Consider the following 19,588-nt stretch of genomic DNA (forward strand, 5'->3'; position numbering starts at 1 on the left):
ACCCTTCCTCGTGACTCGTGGAATAAGACAGGGTTGCCCGCTGTCGCCCCTCCTCTTCGCCCTATGCCTTGATCCGCTTTTGCGTCGAATAATTGACTCCCCTGCGATACGCGGCTTCCCGTTGCCTGGCCAGGGCCAGGTCAAGGTCTCGGCGTACGCGGACGACGTTTCCCTGTTCTTAAGAGACGAAGACAGTTACGCAGCGTTTTTACGGCTTTTCACAGAGTACAGCGAGCTGTCTGGTGCCCAGCTGAACAGGGGGAAATGCAAGGCGCTCCGCTTTGGCGCGTTCGCGTCGGACCTGCCTGGCGGCATTGAATCGGTTGCCCGAGTGAAAGTGTTGGGGGTTGTCTTTCGCGCGTCGGGCGAAGTGGCGAATGAGACATGGAGGCAGTTGAAAGGAAAGGCGGAGGCGCGGCTAGCAGTAGCTGCATCCTTCGACCTTTGTTTGCAGGAGCGCAGCTATGTGATAAAAGCCTGCGTGTCGGCAGCCTACTACTACGTAGCGAGGGTGGCGCGGCCACCACGGCATGTACTCAGGAAACTGGGAACTATGCTCGGCTCCTTTTTCTGGGGTGGGAAAACTGAAAAAGTGGCCCGCACTTGCTTGCGACTTCCAAGCAGCATGGGCGGTTTCAGTATCCCCTGTTTAGAAACAATGAGTAGTCTCCTCGCAATAAGGAACTTGCTCAACCTAGCTAGTGATGAGGAATACCCGGGGCGAAAGCTCTGTGAGTTCTTCCTTGGCACTGACCGAGCATTGTTTTTCGATGGTGTGCGGGTAGGACCCTCAGCCGAGCAGCCACCCCCGTTTTATAAGCACGTCATAAAGTCGTTCAGAAATTTGAGAACGCAACTCCCTGACATTGACGTCTTCAACACACCGCCGAGTAATATTTGCGAAACCCTCGCAGTGACGCAGCTCACTCAGGACCAGCTCCGAAAGAGCAGGGCGGTAAGGTGGAAGCAGCTGACGGCCTCATTTTTACCGGCCGACGTCAGAGATTTCAGCTGGCAACGCGGCTGGGGGGTCCTGCCCACGGCAGACCGCATCGCAAAATGGGGTGTGGCACCCTCCAACAGGTGCCCACAGTGCGGGCAGCGTGAAACCCTGCAGCACGCGATTTTCGATTGCAAGGTTGCTAAGACCTACTGGAAATTGTTAGCTCGGATGTTTGGACACAAACTCGACGCACGCACAAAGTCGCGCGACGCATTTGTTCTGTTTTTACTGTGCGTTGGTGCCCAGATCATCTGGAAAAGGCGCGGCTTTGCGGCTCTCAGAGCGCGGCCGCAAAAGTACATGTTTCCAATGCTTCGGAAAATGCGCTCGCGTCTATTCGATCACCTGGAGGCTGAGCTCGCCGCGCTGGGGGAAGAGCAGTTCCTTCAGCGGTGGTCCACTCGGTTTATCCGTGTGGTAAACAAACAAATAGAAGTGTCTATTCTACCCTATTGACTGTTGTATTGATCTTGGCGTATTGTCGTGAACTTTCGAGGATGTGATCTACAGTGATCTTTCAGAGTAATTGTGCTTCTAATAGTGTGTGTACTAGTGAACTATGGAGAACTGTGGAGTGAACTGTGTGTGTAGTGAGTAGTGTAGTAAGTGAAGTGATAGATGCAGTGTGTATGGTTTAGGCGACCCGTGTAGTATTTAGCACAACGGGTCTTTGTATCGGCGATTAATAAATTTTCTTGAAGAGGTCCAATTGTGGCTCGAGACAGGTCTTGAAGTGTGCACAGTGCCGTATCAAATGATACAGGTTAGGGATGCACTTCTCGCCACAATACTGGCAGCGTTGGATGTGCGAGCTGGCTCCGTGTGTCCATTTATGTAGTACATAAAAAGTTAGGGCCGTTTTAGCATAAATGTCATTAGGTACAGCCTCCCCGAGCGTGTGAGCGTCTTGAGTGAGCCCAGAACACCCACCGGGGTGCTTTCTTGAGGCCTCTTGCGACTCTCTGCCTTGAATTTCCTCAGGTAAAGCTACCAATCTGGTCATGGTAGGTGTTGCAATGGGGCACTTGAAACCGCTGGAGGTGTGTCGAGTCTCTCCTGGGCGGCGGTGTGAGCCGCGTGGTTGCCATGTGCCCCAGGCGCGTGTCCCGGGTCCAGACGATGTGGAATGCGATTCCTTCTAGTTGGAGGTCTCGGATGGCATGTATTATATTTGTGGCCGTATAATTAGTTGAAAATGTTCGGTTCAATGCTTTAGGGGCGACGTGAGAATCCGTAATGATTCAAAATTTCCTGGCTGAGAGTGAGTCGCAATTGTCGCGGATGGAACGGGAAGCTCCCAGGACAACCATAGGTTCAGTTTCTTTAGCTAGGCCATATGTATTGGAGATCTTCCGGGAACCATTTAGCAAGGGGGCGTCCGAAGATGTCCATGCAATGGCAGCCTCATTGCCGCGCATGGCGGCGTCCGTGAAAATGTCGACTTCGTTCTCCATATTCTCGTAATGGATAGTGCGAACTTATAACTGCGTGCTCTTACCTTCCACAGAGGTATAGGGCGACGTCGAGGGATGCCAATCGCAGGGCGCTCCCAGGGCGGAAGGGGCCATGGGTAACGAGTGGGGTCGAATTTACTGTCCATATAGTCCCATGAGCCGATAGCCTTGCCTTGGGGCGACTGCTCAAGATGTTCTTTAAAACGTAGCTTGGTCTGTTCGATCAGTGTATCAAGAGAGGGAAGGGGTACAGTTTGGTGAAGAATGTCTACGGGGGTGAATTGAGGAAGGCCACTAATTGTAAGGAGAAGGTGCCGATTTAATATATGGAGATTTTTCACGTGAGCTGGACGAAGATTATATACCGAAAAGCCGTAAGTGAGGTGCACGTGTGCTATTGCACGGCCAAGCATTGTAGAAGCGAGCTGACGGGCACCACCAAACTTTTTGGACAGGCGGAGGATGGCATGCAAGGTGTTGCGCCAAGTGGCTTTCAGATGAAGGATCCATTTACGGGGGCTATTGCAACTGCTAATGGGCAGGCCGAGGAGACGAATGGTGTCGGTATGTGAATCCAGCTGCGTATTCCCGATCTGGATGGAAATGACCAGATATGAATTTCTGCCATTTTTACCGTCAACACTGAGTAGCTCTGTTTTAGTGGGTGATAACCGAAAATGTAATTGGGAAAGGGAGCGTTCAAGGCTCAATATGGCAGCCTGGAGTTTCGTTTTCATGGGATCTTTAGAGGGATAGTCTTTAGCTTCTGTCCAGGCCACTACGTCGTCAGCATAAATGGGAAACCAAGCAGCAGTGTCGTCTTGTTCAAGTGTTCGTGCCACCCGATTCATGGCAAGGTTAAACAAAATTGGAACTAAGAAGGAGCCTTGTGGAACACCGTGATCTAAATAGAAAGTGGTCGACTGGTGTATGAAAGCATTTAGTCGAATTTGCCGGGGCTGAGGGAAATTTCGTACCAAATTTTGAGCGTTTCAACTGGAGAACGCACTTGCCAATTCGTGGAATATGCCCGATCGAGTAACATTATCGAAAGCTTTGTGAATGTCCAGTGCAATCACATGATCTGGCAAATCCATGCGAGCAGTTCTGTAATGACGCGACGTAGAAGCCATAGGTAGTCTTGAGTGCTCCGAGCGGGGTGGAACTATCTTGAGCACTCAAGGTGGTGCATTATTCTATTGTTTATCATTCTCTCAATCATTTTACTTAGGACTGGAGTTAATGCTACTGGGCGCAAGTTCTGGGGGGTATTAGGTCCTTACCAGGCTTAGGTATTGGATGAATTATGGTACTTTTAAGATGGTCAGGGACCGTCCCTGACGTACAATGATCGTTCACAAGGTTAAGCAGAACGTCCAGGGCATGCGGGAGAAGATTTCGCAGATCCTGCCATTTGACATGATCATTCCCTGGAGCTGATTTTGAGCGGCCCTGTGAGATGGCTGTCTGAAGCTCTCCCATAGTGAAGAGAGAATCTAGCTCTTGAAGGGGATTGATAACGTCATTAACGGGAAGGTCAGGGAGAACCGATGGATCCTTCACAGCATGAGGGAAGAAGGCGTGAATGAGATCATCTTCTACTTGATGGTAATCTTGCGCTAGAGAGAGAGAGAGAGAGAAATAACTTTATTCACATAAAGGGTTAGGGCGCGGTGGGCACGATCCGAAGGGTCGCGACGACTTCAGCCGCTCGAGTCACGAGCTCCTTCTGGAGCTGGCGGTCCGAGCGGCCCAACGCCTCCATCCACTGGTCAGGAGAATTAATTGGAGGGAATGGGTCCTCATTACAAGCCCACATTTGGTGTTGGACCGTGGCTTTTTCACCGCAGCGGGGGCAGAGCGAGGATGGGTAGAGGGAGGGGTGGACATGATGGAGGACGGCTCTGCACGGTAGAGATTCCGTGTGGAGTTGACGCCAGAGGCGTTCCTCCTCCAGAGTGAGGGATGAGTGAGCGGGTGGTAGCTTGCGGCGGGAGAGGCGATAATGCTGTGTGACCTCTCGGAATGTGAGGAGACTGTCCCTGGTCGATCTGGCTCCGTGGAGGGAAGAGTCCACATCGTACGCCCGGGAGACAAGTGCTCGGGCTGCCGTGTGGGCCGTCTCTATCCCTCCATTGCCCGTGTGAGCCGGGAACCATTGGAGTTCGACCGCGTCGGATGGCGAATTTAGACCGAGAATTTTGTGTGCCTGGGCAGAAATGAGCCCTTTGGCGAAATTTTGGACGGCCGTTTTCGAATCCGAAAATACAATTTCAGGGGTGGGCCTTTGGGTTATTGCTAGTGCGATTGCCGCCTCTTCCGCGACATGCGGGTGACGGGTGTGAATGGTGAGGGTTGCAAGAGGAGGAGATGACGTGGAGTGAATTACAGCGATGGCGAATGCATCTTTATGCCGATATTCTGCGGCATCGACATAGAGTGTCGCTCGGGAAGGGGGAAATTTTTTATCCAGTGTCGTGGCTCGATGAATCCGCCTGTCAATATGAAATTTTTGGTGCATGTTTTTGGGAATCGGTCGAACGATGATATGATTTCTGATTGATGATTTGATGCAGCACACAGACTCGGGGCTTTGAGCTGGTCCGATCCCTAGTTTCTGCAAGAGGTGTCTGCCCGCGGAGCAGCGCCCTAGGCGGTTGACTTGGCCAGTGCTGTGGCCTTCGATTAGTTCTGCTGCCGTATTGTATGTCCCTGTTGCCTCTAATCTGGCAGTGGATGCGTTCGGTGGTAACTGCAAGGCGGCTCGGTAGACTTTGCGGATGAGACCATCTACTTTCTTCATTTCGCTGTCGTTGAGGGGAAGATAGGGAAGAGCATACGTTAGTCGGCTAATAACAAACGCTTGTACAAGTCTCAAGCGGTCTTGTTCTTTCAGGCCGTGCCCTCGGGCAACGATCCTACGGAGCAGGCCAATTATTTGGGTAATATGGGCCGAGAACTTTTTGATTACCTCCGTATTTCTCCGATTACTCTGTAGCAGTAGGCCTAGAATTTTGAGGTTCTTGACCCGCGGTACAGGCTTTCCGTCCACTGAAATATGAATGGAAGCCTCTCGCGAAGGTCCAGATCTTTTTGCTGGGAAGACAAGCATCTCTGATTTGGTGGGAGAGCATTGCAGGCCCGCTACTCGGGCTCCTTGCACGACGGCTGTAGCGCCAGCTTGCAGGGTTTCTTCTATGTATGCATCACTTCCTCGAGTGACCCATAGGGTTATATCGTCTGCATACATGCTGTATTGAAGACCGGGCACTTGATCCAGAGCACAGGCTATGTGTGACACTGCTAGATTAAACAGTAAGGGGGATATGACCGACCCCTGCGGTGTGCCGCATGACGGTAGTTGTATTTCAGGAGACTGCAAGTCACCCAGTGTCAGCGTGGCTGTTCTGTGAGATAGGAAGGCGCGAACATAGTTGTACGTCCGTACGCCTGGCCCTATGCGTTCTACGCCTGCCAGGATGGCTGAGTGAGATACCTTATCAAATGCTTTTGTCAGGTCCAAGGCTAAAATGGCTGCGGAGTCACGTGAGGGAGGCTCCTTCAGCAAATCCCAGCATAGCCTCAGGTGGACATCGTTTGTCGCAAGCCCTGCCCTGAAGCCATACATGTTGGGTGACAGCAATTCTTTTTCTTCTATAAGCCTGTTTATTCGTGCCATAATTATTTGTTCCATTATTTTTCCAATACATGACGTTAGCGATATCGGCCTGAGATTTTCTGTCGAAAGCTGTTTGCCCGGCTTAGGGATCAGAGTAACATTCGCATGACGGAACTCTCGAGGAAGAGTGCCCTCTTTCCAATGCTTGTTAAAGGTGCACTGACACAAAAATTTTGCATCTTGTTTTTTTTTGTTGCGATAAGTGGCTAGTGACCTACTTATAACCTGTAGAAACCTCATTTGCTTCAGCGCGCGACGGTTGTTTAATTAGAGGCATTTTCAATGCGGCCAGTCGCAGTTTCGGTTACAGCGAGTGCCGCGAAACGATGGATTTTGTGGATTTTGTGTGAGCAAAGCTGACCACGTGACCGTCGGAGGGATATCACAGAGCAGAGCCGCCGTAGCACTGTCGAATCCGCATCGACGGCAGTTTCTGCGAATGCCCTCACGTACTGATCTCGTGAGGCGCTTAATTAAAAAGCGACCGTGGATGTGACGCAGGCGCTGCGAGTGCAAATGCTACCGCGGCTAAAGAACGACGCGCGACGCTCGAGCTCGAGACGGTGGGTGGCAAGACGCGCGCTGGGAGCAGCCGGCCGGTCTGCCTACAGGTCCGCCTACAGATGTGTTCGGCTCAGCACTGCGGCGGATATTCGAGTGCCGCTCTCGTAAGCGGTGCACATGACAATTTTTAATGCAACCCGCCATCGCATCATTAACTCCTTTCTCATATAAGCCACCATGGTCGGGACTTGGGGACAATTTCGTGCAGGGGTAACAAGCTATCACTCGAGCTACCTGCGTCGGCCTGGGCCACTTCGCGGCCGTGGCCGCCGCCTGAACAGCGACCGTGCGGCTAGCTCAGCGAGCTTTTCGTGCCTCCGGCGCGTTTTCGCATCCAATGGTGATAAACAGTAATAGAAACAGAGTGCCTGGAATCGCTGTAGAACTTTGGTCGCGGCCAGCTGCCCGATTAGCTGACGAAATCACGTCGCCTCCGCCGCCAACGATCGGGTCGTTCGTTCTCGAGAGCAGAAGCTTCGCCCTCCGGCCCTCCGATTGGAGCGGCGAGCCGGGCGAGCCGGCGAAAAAAGCCGGTAGTGCGGAAGCGGCAAACACAAACTCGTGACGTATTTGGATGTTGTTTATTTACAATTGCGCGTGGTCCTCTGCTGGCTGCTCGGTTGCGTTTCGCACACTTCAAATTTGATTTTAAATATGTTCTAGGCTGTATTCGCCGCTGATATTTTGCAGATGATGTATATGTGTTCCCACCAATCAATCTCCGAAGTTATCTCGCCTTCAAAATTTTGTGTCAGTGCCCCTTTAAGGCCTTTGAGGGCTTCCCACATATGCTGCAATTTAGAGTCGACGTGTGGCGTCGGTATTTCGGGATCTAATTCTTTTTGGTGATTCCGTACATCGCCCAGGAGCTGTTCCGTCCATTGAGCTAGGTCAAGCGTTGGGGAGGAAGGCAGGTCCCCAGCTTGTCGTGCGTCCCGGAAAGCGTGCCAGTCTGTGATGAAAGTCTGCATACGCTTTGGTGGTGTGGGGTGTTTGAGTGTCGTGGGTAGCTGTATTATGTGACGATCACTGCCGAGGGTGTAGTCTACCCTACTCCATTCTGCATGGCCCACTCTATAGGTAAGGGTGAGGTCCGGGGTGGTGTCCCGTTGTACACTCGTTCCCTCCCTAGTTGGTAGATCCGGTGGAGTTTCGAGTGTCAGCTTCTGAGATTGAATCAGATCCCAGAGCAGCCTGCCCTTTTTGCTGTCCCTACGATAACCCCATGCAGTGTGTGGAGCGTTAAAGTCTCCAGTAATGATGAGGGGTGAGCCTGAAGCGGCTTGTTTAGCGGCCAGGATTAATGACCGAAAATTATGTGTGTGTTGCTTGGGGCTACTGTAAATGTTTAGTAAATGAATAACCTGTTCTGTCCTACGCTTCGGGTAGACCGTTACAAAGTCATGGGGGATGCAGCAGCTATCAAAGTGTGTGTGTTGTGCTGATATGTTTCGCTGTACTAGAACTGCAGTGTCGTGTTGTGTTTGCAAGGACTGATAACCTAGACATCTGACACGCTTTCCGGGTTCCTGCAGCGAAATTATATCGGGGGGATTCTCAACCTCTTCTAGCAATAGCTGCAGTTCCGCTCGTTTCCGAGCGAAGCCCCGACAGTTCCACTGCCAGATCACGAGTCCCTTAGAGGCCTTCATCGGTGATACCATTAATTGGGACGTTTTGGGGAATTATTTGTGCGGCCAGATCTCTGACACTGGACAGCATCTCCCGAGTAATGTTCTCAAATCGGGCCTGCATTTCGGCCTGGGCGCTCAGGATGCTGTGTACAGTTTGACTGTTTGGGTGTATTCAAGCTTTTGCTCGGCTAGCACCCTTTCTATACCCTGCAGGCGCTCCTCCGAGGGGAACTCGGGGAAGAGATGACTCTTCCCATTGGGTGGGTTTGGTGCTCTCCGCTTGGGCGGGGGCTCCTCTCGCTGCTTAGTTCGTAACTGCGTGATCTCCTTTTTGAGGGCGGCATTCTCAGCTCGTAGCGCGGCTATCTCGAGGCGCATGGCTTGCAATTCGCGTGCTATGTCAGATGAGAGGGGAGGGGTGGGTCGGATGGAGTTGGGTGATGAGAGGGGGGATGATGGAATGCAGGTGGGGGTCCTGACCAAGTGAGTAGAGGCGTTGGGACCGCTCACCTGTTGCTGTGGTGGTCTGCCGTCTTGTTGGAGGGCGGACTTGTAGCTGTTATTGAGTCCCGTGCCGTGCTGGTTTCGGGGTGGGTGCTGCCCCGCCTTGTGCTCGTTGCCCTCGGGAAGCTTGTTTCGGTCCTTGGTGTTGCGGGCCTGGCGCTCCAGGTGGTCGGTGCGGGTTCCGTGATGGAGTCCAGGGAAATCGGCGGGCCGGTCGTACGGAGCCTTGAGCAATTTTTCTTGTTCCGAGACCACCTGGGCATACGAGGGGGCTCGCTTGCGTGGTTGAAAGCGTCTTGGGCAGTAGACGGAGCCCGTGGGGTGAGGGCCCTCGCACACTATACACCGCGGGGTGCATGGGTGGCCATCAGAGGGATTCGTTGTGCCGCAGCTGGAGCATCTCTTGGGCTCTGTTATGTTCGGGCACACATCTTGCCGGTGCCCGGCTTGCCAGCACACCGCGCATGCCTCCGTCTTGCGGCGAAAGGGCTTGCACCGGTACGTCGCTGCCCTGTATCTCACCCAGAAGGGTACCCGGTGGCCGTCGAACAAGATTTGTACCATGTTAGAACTATTCAAACGTTTGGCATCAAGGATTGGTAAGTCCGAGTTGTAATCAAAAATGCTGTCGCGCACTTGTTCCGGGGTGTCTTCCTGTGGAATGTTGAAGATGATTCCCATGCTGGTATTCGCTGGAGCGGACACGTGAGCGGCTATTTCATATTGCTGACGGCGAAGCACGAGACATTTAATCCCGGCGTATCTGGTGGCACGGGATTCGGAAGGTGTGCTAATAAGCAGGTAATTAGCCACATGGTGTATCCGGATTTGGTCCTCACGGTTGGGCGCCACTCCCGCTTGGGCCAGGATGGCGTCGGCTAATGTGGCTTGCGCTATAGACGAGAGCGCAAGTCCTCCTCGAAGGCGCAGGACAATTTTTACATCAGAAGATGGCAGAGGCGAAGCCGGCGGCGGGCGACGCGGGGAACGATTCTTGTTTTGCTTTGGCGCACGTGCAGAGCTCGAAGTGTTAGTGCCTGCAGTCGATGCACGTGCTTGATCGCGCAGGGCGTGTTGCCGGTGGCGAATCGTAGCCCACCCGGGCTGCTGCAGCTCCTCGGGGTCGATGTCCTCCCCTTCCACGATGCTTTCCATCCCGGGTATTGGCTCGCGCGGCCACTTGCAGATGTTGTGCCGGCGGCGATGGCGACTTCCCTAGGCCTGGTAGGCCTAGCGAAGCTGGTGGCGTGGCAAATCTATGAATCGCTGTAGCTGACCGTTGGCGTGGTCCACGGCTGCGATGTTGGTGTCCTCGGTGTCCGTGTGACTTGCCGGTTGTCGTGGTGCACAAAATGGCAACGTCCAAATAAATTAAACAGCAAGAAAGGGGTCCAAAAACGGAGCCGACGAGAAGTGAGTTCGCATCGTGCGGCCCCCTAGCGGCCTTCCCTCTTGCGCTAGGCACATGTTATCAACGATGGGCAGCTTTTTCTTGGCGCGGCCATTCAGGCTACGGAAAACACGCCATAGACGAGAGAGACCCGATTCATGGCCGAGTTGCTGACAGAGATCGTGCCAATGTTCGCATTGAAGGTTGACCTGATATTTTCTAATGATGTTATAATGGTGTTTGAGCTGCATTAAATGATGATGTTGCTTGCCACCCGTGCAATAGCGATCGGTAAGGCGCTCTGCTTTTTTGAGAAAACAAAACATGTGCGCGTCCGCTTGCCCGACATTCACCGTACACGTGACGGACTCCATCGCAATGTTGCGAACTTAGTTAATGGATCTAACAAAATCAGCAAAGTCAAAGCAGGATTCAGCAGAAAAAATTTCTCTAAATGAAGAGCAATTGACGTGGTTCACAGTGTGACGCGGGTACGAAGTTTCTTACTGTCGATATAGAGGAGGATGGGATAGTGATAACTACCCTAACTGCAGTTAAGCGTCTTTCACGTTCGGACGGTGCTAGAAGTGGGTGTCAATTTGTTTAGGATGAAGGCCTATGCGGGTATAGACGCCAGCTTCAATACGTAGGTGTAAGGGGCTACATTCAAGTGCCTGTTCGAGGAGCCTGCCGCGCGGATGAGTGCACGAGTAGCCCCAAAGAGCGTTCGGGGCGTTGAAGACTCCTCCCACTAGGATAAGTACTGTAAAATGTAGTGAACCAAGATATGGAATCCAATCATAAGCTTTCGAATGGACAGAATCTTTGCAATAGGGATAGTATACGCACACCAGAAGCATTGGATTGTCCCCAGGTGGAACCACTCTTACGATGGCAACTTCGCGATGAATTTACTGGCCTTATCCCACTTGTGCTGCACTGCCTGACATGAATTATGGACAAAAACAGCCGCTAAGCCCGTAAAAATTGGTTGTCCAGTACAATTGCGTGTGTATGTTGGAATAGTCGGAGCTACAAACGTGTTATAATTCGAGATCTTACAAGGTGCGCGGGTTTCCTGCAAAAGAAGAGCGAGAGGCTTGAAGGTGGCTATCTGTGATTTTTAAAGCGGTCCTGTGTGAAGGAAGCTATGGGAATTTTATTGTATGACGAGCCGATTAATCGAAGATGCGGGTTGCATTTTGGGGACTTAAGTATTCTTTTTTCGTTTAGTTTCGTTAGATGGCGGCGTCGGTGGCTGCATTGTTTGAAACAGATCACCAACCTGCGTGGCGATATGAGTGGTGTCATCCTTGAGGGAGGTTACTTGCACTTGGAGATCGACAATTTCGTTGGAGGCCTTCTGTCAGTCTTTGTTCTTTTCAAACTTCAGGCGAGCGTCCCACTGTGCTTGGTAACGTAATCCTGAGTGGAAGTTTTCGTGCTTGACCTGTTCTCTTCTGCACTTTTGCGTCTTGCACGGGATCGGCTGCGATGCTTTGAGACGGGGCGGACCGTGTCCGGCGAGGGTGACTGACGATGCGTCAATGCCCTACGAAGGGCTGCCATTTCTTTGTGCAGAGCCGCCATCTCTGTGTGCAGTTCAGAGAGACTGTGGCGAAGCTGAGCATTTTCGATGACCAATGGATGATTTTCGGTAACTTGTATTGGGTTCCCGCTAGCGTAGATGCCGATGTGACCCCTTGATCCTTTGCCGGAGGGGATTGCTTGATGGCGGACGTCGAACTTGTGTTACGTTCTTCTTTCTTGGGGACACGGCTGGGGCACACCTTGCTAACGGGGAGGTGGCCGTTCTCGTTGCATACGACACAGTACGTTGTCGAGTCACATTCAGCATCTGCGTTGTACGTTCGTCCACACTCACCACACACGCTCGGAGAGAGGCAATATTTAGACATGTGGCCAAGGCAGTGACCGTTGAAGCATACGAGTCCTTTAGGTCGATATTCTGCTACCCGTACTAATCCAATGTAGTACTTGACGGTTCGTGGCAGACTTGATGAGTGGAAGGTCAGAATAGCCCGGTCGGATTTTCCAATCTTTTGCCCTTTTAAAATTTCGGCGTGCTCACATTGCACCCAGCTGTGAATGGTCTCATCGCTCCCAGGTGGATCATCCTGAAGTACACCACGCATCGTGTTCTTGTTGGATGGGATCGGCTTAATGGCTACTTCTATTGTTCCAGTGTGGCCGTTGTGAAAGACGAGTACTTCCGATTCTTAGTGGCACTTCCACTTTCTCAGCGTGAAGGACTAGGGACCAAGTGAAGGACGTGCTAGGCAATCGACGCCTCTTTATGGGGAAGATAGCGAGCTCGAGAGAAACTCACCGCTGCCTACTTCGTCTGATACTTTAGGGAAGGTAGCACGGTGTGACTTAATAGGAGCTGTGATCATGCTTCTAAACATACACATACCACCAAATGAGATGGCGTAAATCGGACTAGACGTCCAGATTGCGATAAGGACAACGTTTATGTTGTTGAGGTAGGTGCGCGGGCCCGTTTCTGAATTGTATGAGGAGACCACCCTTCAGCCGCTCCTCATTGTGCGCCCACGACGAAGCGATAACGTATCAGGAAGGCCATCCGATATTTTGGTTCTCGTGCCTCCTAAAGTCGGAATTGTAGGAGAGCCCGGGCGTAGGCGGCGAAGACAACGTGGACTTCCGTTGAGAGAAACGAGCGATACTCTCTTGCGCTGCGTCGTGGGCAAGCCGTTTCTGAGTGTTGGTGTTCTCATTTCCCAGGGGTTCGAGACCTTCGTGGGTGGAGACGTGGACAGAAGAAAATTCAACGTCGTACCCCACAGGTTCAAGCAGAGCCATGAAAGTCTTTCTGCCAGATTAACTTGATTCTCGGAAACCTGTTTCTCAATGTTAAACTACTGTTTCAGGGATTCGAACAGCGACGTAGCAACGACGCCCTGTCAGTGCTTTGGCACGCCGAGAGGTCGATGTAGGGGTGGAGTGTAGCTTAAAGGGGGCTTAATGAAATTTCGCATTAGCTTAAAGAATATACGTTTCGTAGCACTCCCTTTGTTCGTAGAGTAGCGATGCATTATTTGCTAAAAAATAAATAAACAAAGCTAGAACTTCTCCTTCCCGTTTCTCTAAATTCTTTTACGTGACGTACCCACTGCGTCACAAAGTAGGAGCGAGGCACCGGTGCGGCTTAGAGCGTATACGGTTGGCGCTAGGCGCTCTCAGGCTGGCAACGGTAGCTTGTACATCTCCAAGCCATGGCCGATCCCGACAACGTTTCTCTAGCTGAGAAGGCTGGCTTGGACTTTTATGATTTTCCCCGGCAGAATGAGAAATGCCTTAAATGCTCGAACGGCCGCTGGACCAGCCTATACTAGCCTGAGTAGCCATCCAGCCATCTAGGCATCCAGCCGGCTGCGAGTGAAGCCTCTTTGGAAGCGACAAGCGCCGTATCGAATATTAAGCGCGGCGTCCCGGCTCGCACAGTTCAGGCAGGAGCTGTTAACTTGTCGTCCCAGTTGTTGTGGGTGCTTGCTCGCCCGTTATAAGGCAAGCCAGTCATCCCCATTTTGTCATCTGTGCAATTGAAGAAAGGCGGATCCCGCTGATGAACCAAACCGGCGCCGATGATGGGCGTTGAAGTAGGCGCAGGTTCTCGCTCACAGCCTCACGAGAAGGGGCCAAGGCTGTGGTGAGCGTCCTGTTGCGGAGCTCCAGTGTAAAGACGTAAGGACTGTGGCAACCTCCACAATTTTAATAGGGTCTGGGCCGAATTAGCAGAGGAGAGGCAGGAATCAGGATTCAAGACGGCGCCGGCTTAATCTCGTGCACTCGTCGCTGGCGATGCTGCAGACTGACGCTCACCGTCGTCGTCGTCAAAGCTGGCAGTTCACCTGATACTCGCAAAGCCACTTACGCAGCCACTGCTCATGACGCCCAGCCGTTCGGCTTTGACTACACTAGGTACACCGTTCTTCCTCATTATACGACGCAATTGTCTTGAAGGAAAAACAAGTTTATTGGAGCGCACTTGTGCTCCCCTGATAACTCCAAGAATACACAGGCGGCGAAGCTGCATTCAACAAAGTGACGTGCGCAGGCGAGTGGCGGTGAATCGAATACCGCGGCGGCTGCACAGAGAGTATTCATATTTTGGCGCGGTTGTTTCTCTAAACGTCGAATTAGAAGGAGAACACTGTATATCAAAGAAGATTACTCTAGGCTAGTGACGCCTAAGGGCGAAACACTCTCCCTAGGAAAATAACATAGCCCGTGCGGCAGAGAACACAGCCGGGCACCGCCGGATGGTAACATGAAAACAGAAGTACACGAACAGAATGCATAGTTCATGGATATATATATATATATGTCCCAAGGCGCACAGGACGTCGACACCTGCTTTCCTGTTTCTGGCGTCTTCTGCCTTGTTAAACAACTGCTAGTAGCAAAAATGGTGCATTTATGTTCTTCCACCCCTCTATTCATACAGGCTAACTTGTTTCTACCTTTTAGTGCCCCTTTAAGTATCGCCAATGGCCCAGTTTCGACCAGCCAAGGGGACGTGCGCATCGTGGCAGTATCGCGCAGCTCCAGTATAGACATCTAAACATTCAGTTTTAGTGGAAGAGCTCGATGCTGCGCTAGCTGCGTGCTGGCGTGCATCTTAACAGGACAAGACGGAGTGCCTTACGTCGCCCTGTGCAGCCCAGGCCAAAGAGAAAGCCACACTCTTTTCTGACGGCTGAACCGCTTTTGACAAGATAGTATGGTCCCTGAGGACTACAAATTTAACCGCCTAGTTCCAGTTCTTGAACTAGGCAAATGCCTCCTCGACCTGGCGTTATATCCCCTTTAGCACTAGCAAGTTTCACAATAAAATTTATAGAAAGTGTGGTTTTAGTACGTATGTCTGTAGTGGTACTTCGAGCCCGACAAAATCTAGCTAAACGCTATGGCTCGATTCCGACGCGGCCGTTCTTCAATGGGGTTCAGGGCAGGGGTTCAGCATGAGAAATCACTCAAGCATTTGTTTTCAGCTATCTCGATATAAAAGGAGCTTGTGATAACGTTAAACAAGATGTCAATCTGGAAGGCCTTCAAAATACGCGAATCCATGGCCGGGCATCTTGATGGATACAAAGCTTTTTTTGGTTGGTGACAAATTTATTGATGGTCCTGCAGAGCTCTGGCCAACCTGGACTTGGGTCTCTCATGCGGGGACGTCGAGGCGTTGCCTCTCCGCCGCCTCCTGCGCTCGCTGGACGGCCCAGAGTTGATCTACGTGAACGGGCCTTCGCAAGAAGCGGCCCACCGCTGCGGAAGGGTTCCGGAGCTAGCACCTTTCAGGTTTTTGTTACAGTCCCAGAGTAAGTGAGTTGAAGTGGCTATCTCAGTGACTACCGGCGTATAGTCTGTGATATTGTGCCGGATTAAGGTAAATGCGCGCCTGCAGTTGTCTAAAAGTCACCACTTATGCCCTGTCCAGCTTGTCGCTGGGCGGAGGGTAGGTGTGGCGGCTAGGGCACAGGGTCTCGGTGATTTCGTTGTAGCTCGCCAGGCAGTCTTTGGTGCTGTCTCACGGACGACGGTCGCCGGCGTGATTCGCGAGCACATGCACCTTGGCGTGTTCCGTCTCGTTTCGGTTGCGATGTTTATCCGATACTTCACCCATGTGCGCCGGCAACCACTGAATTCTGGTTTGAAATTATAGCTCCCGGTGGAATTGGTGATCGCGTAGGACTCGGGCCGCTCATCGTGACATCTATCCTTTGGCGAAGTTTCTGACCGTTTGTCTTGGGTCTCAGGGAACCGTCATGCACTTTGAATCCACGAGAGCGGGTGCCACAGCCACTTTCTCCGCTTCTCCAGGGGCGCTCGCACGCTACACTTGCCGAAGTTCTCGTTGTGCCCCTCTAATCGACAACCGTTTCCGCGAATCGCGAGCGTTCCGCGTGTTCCGCGGCGTCAACTAACCGTGTCCCCGCCTCTCATCCGTGGGTGTGGAGTAGGGTCCTGGCCCTGACCACTCTTCTGCCCCGGTTGTATTCCGGGAATACGTTCCGTGGAATCGGGTAAACTCCTAGCCTTTGTCTGGTCGTGTCCGGAACGGCTACTTCCTCGCCCTGCTGAGTATGGTAGTGGATGCCGAGACTTTCCGTGACGTATCGTCGTACTCTTATGCCCGCTAGCCTTTACAGTTCAAAGCTTTCTCTCCAGACGGTTTTTCGTCGATTCGTCGGACGGCCTAACGCCGTTTCCCTGTTTTAGGTAGCGTTCCTCAAGGAAGTGTACTTTGCCCTACCTTATTTAACCGCACGTTGGTTGGACTCACTCAAGACGCAGCAACCAGTGCTCCCCCCTCCCCCCCACCTATGCTGTTGAGATTTGCATCTTTGCATGAGATTTTTCACGGCCTCTGTTTCGGGCCCGGCGTCAGAACGCCGCGACGCTCCCAGGTTTGTTCTTGCGTCGACAAAGCCATGAAATAACTCCTGAAAGTGCACTGGTGTACTCTTGCTGCACCACTGGGTTGCTTTTACCAGCAAAGCAATGCCTCAGTATACAATTTCTTTGAATGGACACCCCATTTGCTGCGTCAAAAGTAAGCGGTTTCTGGGAGTAATAATCGATTCGGGTGTATTTCAGACCTACCGAATTTCCTCCTGAAGGAAAGGCTCACCACTGTGGTTCAACTATTCAAGTTTCTCGCGGAAAGACAAAGGGTGTCTCCATTCACTTGATGTTATCTGTTTCTCAATATTTTGCATTAACACCCGCTCGCAATGAAGAACACGTGTAAACCCGACTTGCAGGGAATCTAGGCCATACAAGCCCAGGGTCTGCGGACATACACGGTCTTCCGCGTTGCACTTTATCTGCGGCCACCATCTATATTGCAAGGAATCATCTCATCACCCCCTACGCGACAGTGGAGACACTTCGGAAACAATTAGACGTCTTACTCCCCTGTCTTCAACAAGACCACGGGTATCTTTTTATGAGGTGGTTGCCGCCCACAGTGGGAGCCTGCCATCGAGATGCGCACCTCCGGCACGGCCATCGTCCCCACTTTTATTCCGTTTACAGCCACAAGCGCACCAGGCCATCCCGGGGATGCAAAGAACCCTTGTGGTCTTCGACAGTTCTCCCCACTGGTTCTACACGAGGCGTACAGAGAACCGGTCCATGTCTAAACAGATAGATAAGTAACCATCTCCAGTTCTAGTGGGGCTGTAGCAATACGAGACAAATCTATCGGGATACATTTTGAACTTGCCAGCTTGACGACGTCAACCACTTCTGAACTGACAGCTATTATGGGGGCTCCATTTATTTTTAAAGCACTAATCACCAGAAATATGGCCGGTGCTCTGCGAATCCAGGCCCGCTATTTAGTGCCTTCAGTCTGCGCTTCGCGGCGGCCCATATAAACAACTCGTGCCTACAATCCGGTGTACATATAACCTTCTAGTCAGGCATAAGCATGTTATTTTTTTCAGTGGCTCCCAGTAAAGCTTGTAATGTAGCGCATGGGCTTGCAATGTAGCGCTGCCCCCCTCACCCAACGGCTTCTGTCAATGAAAGGAGATAGCTCTGGTACGACAGTTTCCTAGAGACATTCCTCGCTGCAAAGCTGGACGAATCAAGGTCTCTCTGAATGGCCTCAATCGTTACGGCGTACTGCCAACCTTTCGTTGACACGTCTCCGGCCACTTTAATGTTTCTGCATGGGGACAAACCACGACGTTTCAGAAGGTCAGGCTGGGAACGTGGACCAGCTTCCAGAGCCCATTAACCATCGTGTACCTTATGTAACAGCTGAGCACCAGTGCCGCAGGACAGCTTAACCTTGAAGGGCTGACTTACGTAGCTGTCCTGGTGTGGCATGTATATGCCAGCATCCTTGCTCAGAACGACGCCTAGGTACGACACCTAAGCAACAGCGTACAATGTTCAGTGCCCCCCCCCCCTCACCCCCGCACAAATTAAGGTTCATACCTGACCGCCCCTTTGCCTTGCGAGCTGCATCACCGCATATTTACTGCGTGGCCTTGAAATGGAGTCCCAGCAGTTGTTTGACAGTTCGGCTTCTGTCAACAGCACAAGGCCATCAGCAAAAGCCAGTCCAGGCAAGCGGTCCTCTCCGGATAAACCTATGCTGTACTTCACGCTTAAGCCCATGCCAGACTGTATTAGCTTTCTCCCCATATGAGAGACGTAGAGGCGTTTGAGCATTGAGATAGCGGGCACTGTGGGGACGCTCTGAGCTTCAACTACCGCGAAAAGCTCCTCGCGCACGTGAGTGGTAGTCGACAGTGCCACCTGTCAGCTTTCCCAGTGGGACCACTTGCGGAGTTATAGGCGTACCACAACTTCGGTCAATGACGTTGCTTTTCCAAATTCAGACGGGCACAATGATATAGATAGTATTCGTTGAAAAGTTTAGCGGTCAATTTCTTCGCTTGGCAACACTGGAAACGGCCACAGACATGGCCGATGCGCCACGAACATGGACAAGTACCGCCATCCCGCGGAGCCCGACGTAACGAGTGACGGCGCACTCACACGGTTGCATGGAGGAGAAGAGGGGTGCCTTACCTGGGGGCCGTGCGCACAACGTCGCCTAGCAACAGACGCTTGGCCACAGATATGGCGGCGCACTCGCATGGTTGCCTGCATGCATTCCACGCCATTGAATACCGGCCATAGGCGGACTTCTCAGCTTACGCAACACTTAGAACTGCGGGTAAGCAATTATTGGTTCCCTAGGGTCTATTTCGGACCACATACCTGTTGATTGAAAAGCGAGCAAGCCATTCATTGTTGCGCGAAAGAGGTTTGTATACACATGCTAACCGCCAGAGGTGACGGCTTCGCAGCGTGCGTTGGTATGGCTGCCACGGTTGCTATGAATTACTTTACTGCACGCTGGGAAGTGGCGCGTAATTTGAAATCAGTGTGATTAAATGCGCAACAGGCCCTTCTGTAGACACCACCTCCGATACAGGTGTCTGCAAGTCGTTGCTGTGGGTGCAACGGTTGCTTGCACGCACTGCTGCGAGGAACGAGTTTTTTTTTCTCTTCATCTTATACGACACTACTGTCTGCGCTGCGCCAATCTGCCCCTACACCGCAACTTAGTGTCGGGGTAAGGGTAGATTACCCTCACGTTAACGCGTTCTCGCGCTGACAGCAATTTTGGTCATTACCCAACCGGGCAGCCCTCTAAGCATCACTAGCTAATCACAGCCCGTGTAGTGGTGGTATGATCAAGAGCAAATAACCTGTCCTGTATGCAGGGGATGATCGAATAGCTGGGCGCTTGCACGGAATTGGATTATGTCGGAGTAACTTGAG

This window comes from Haemaphysalis longicornis, unplaced genomic scaffold (assembly GCF_048455015.1).
Source record: "Haemaphysalis longicornis isolate Haplotype H1 unplaced genomic scaffold, Haemaphysalis longicornis Haplotype H1 scaffold_7, whole genome shotgun sequence".
NCBI classification, from domain to species: Eukaryota; Metazoa; Arthropoda; class Arachnida; order Ixodida; family Ixodidae; genus Haemaphysalis; species Haemaphysalis longicornis.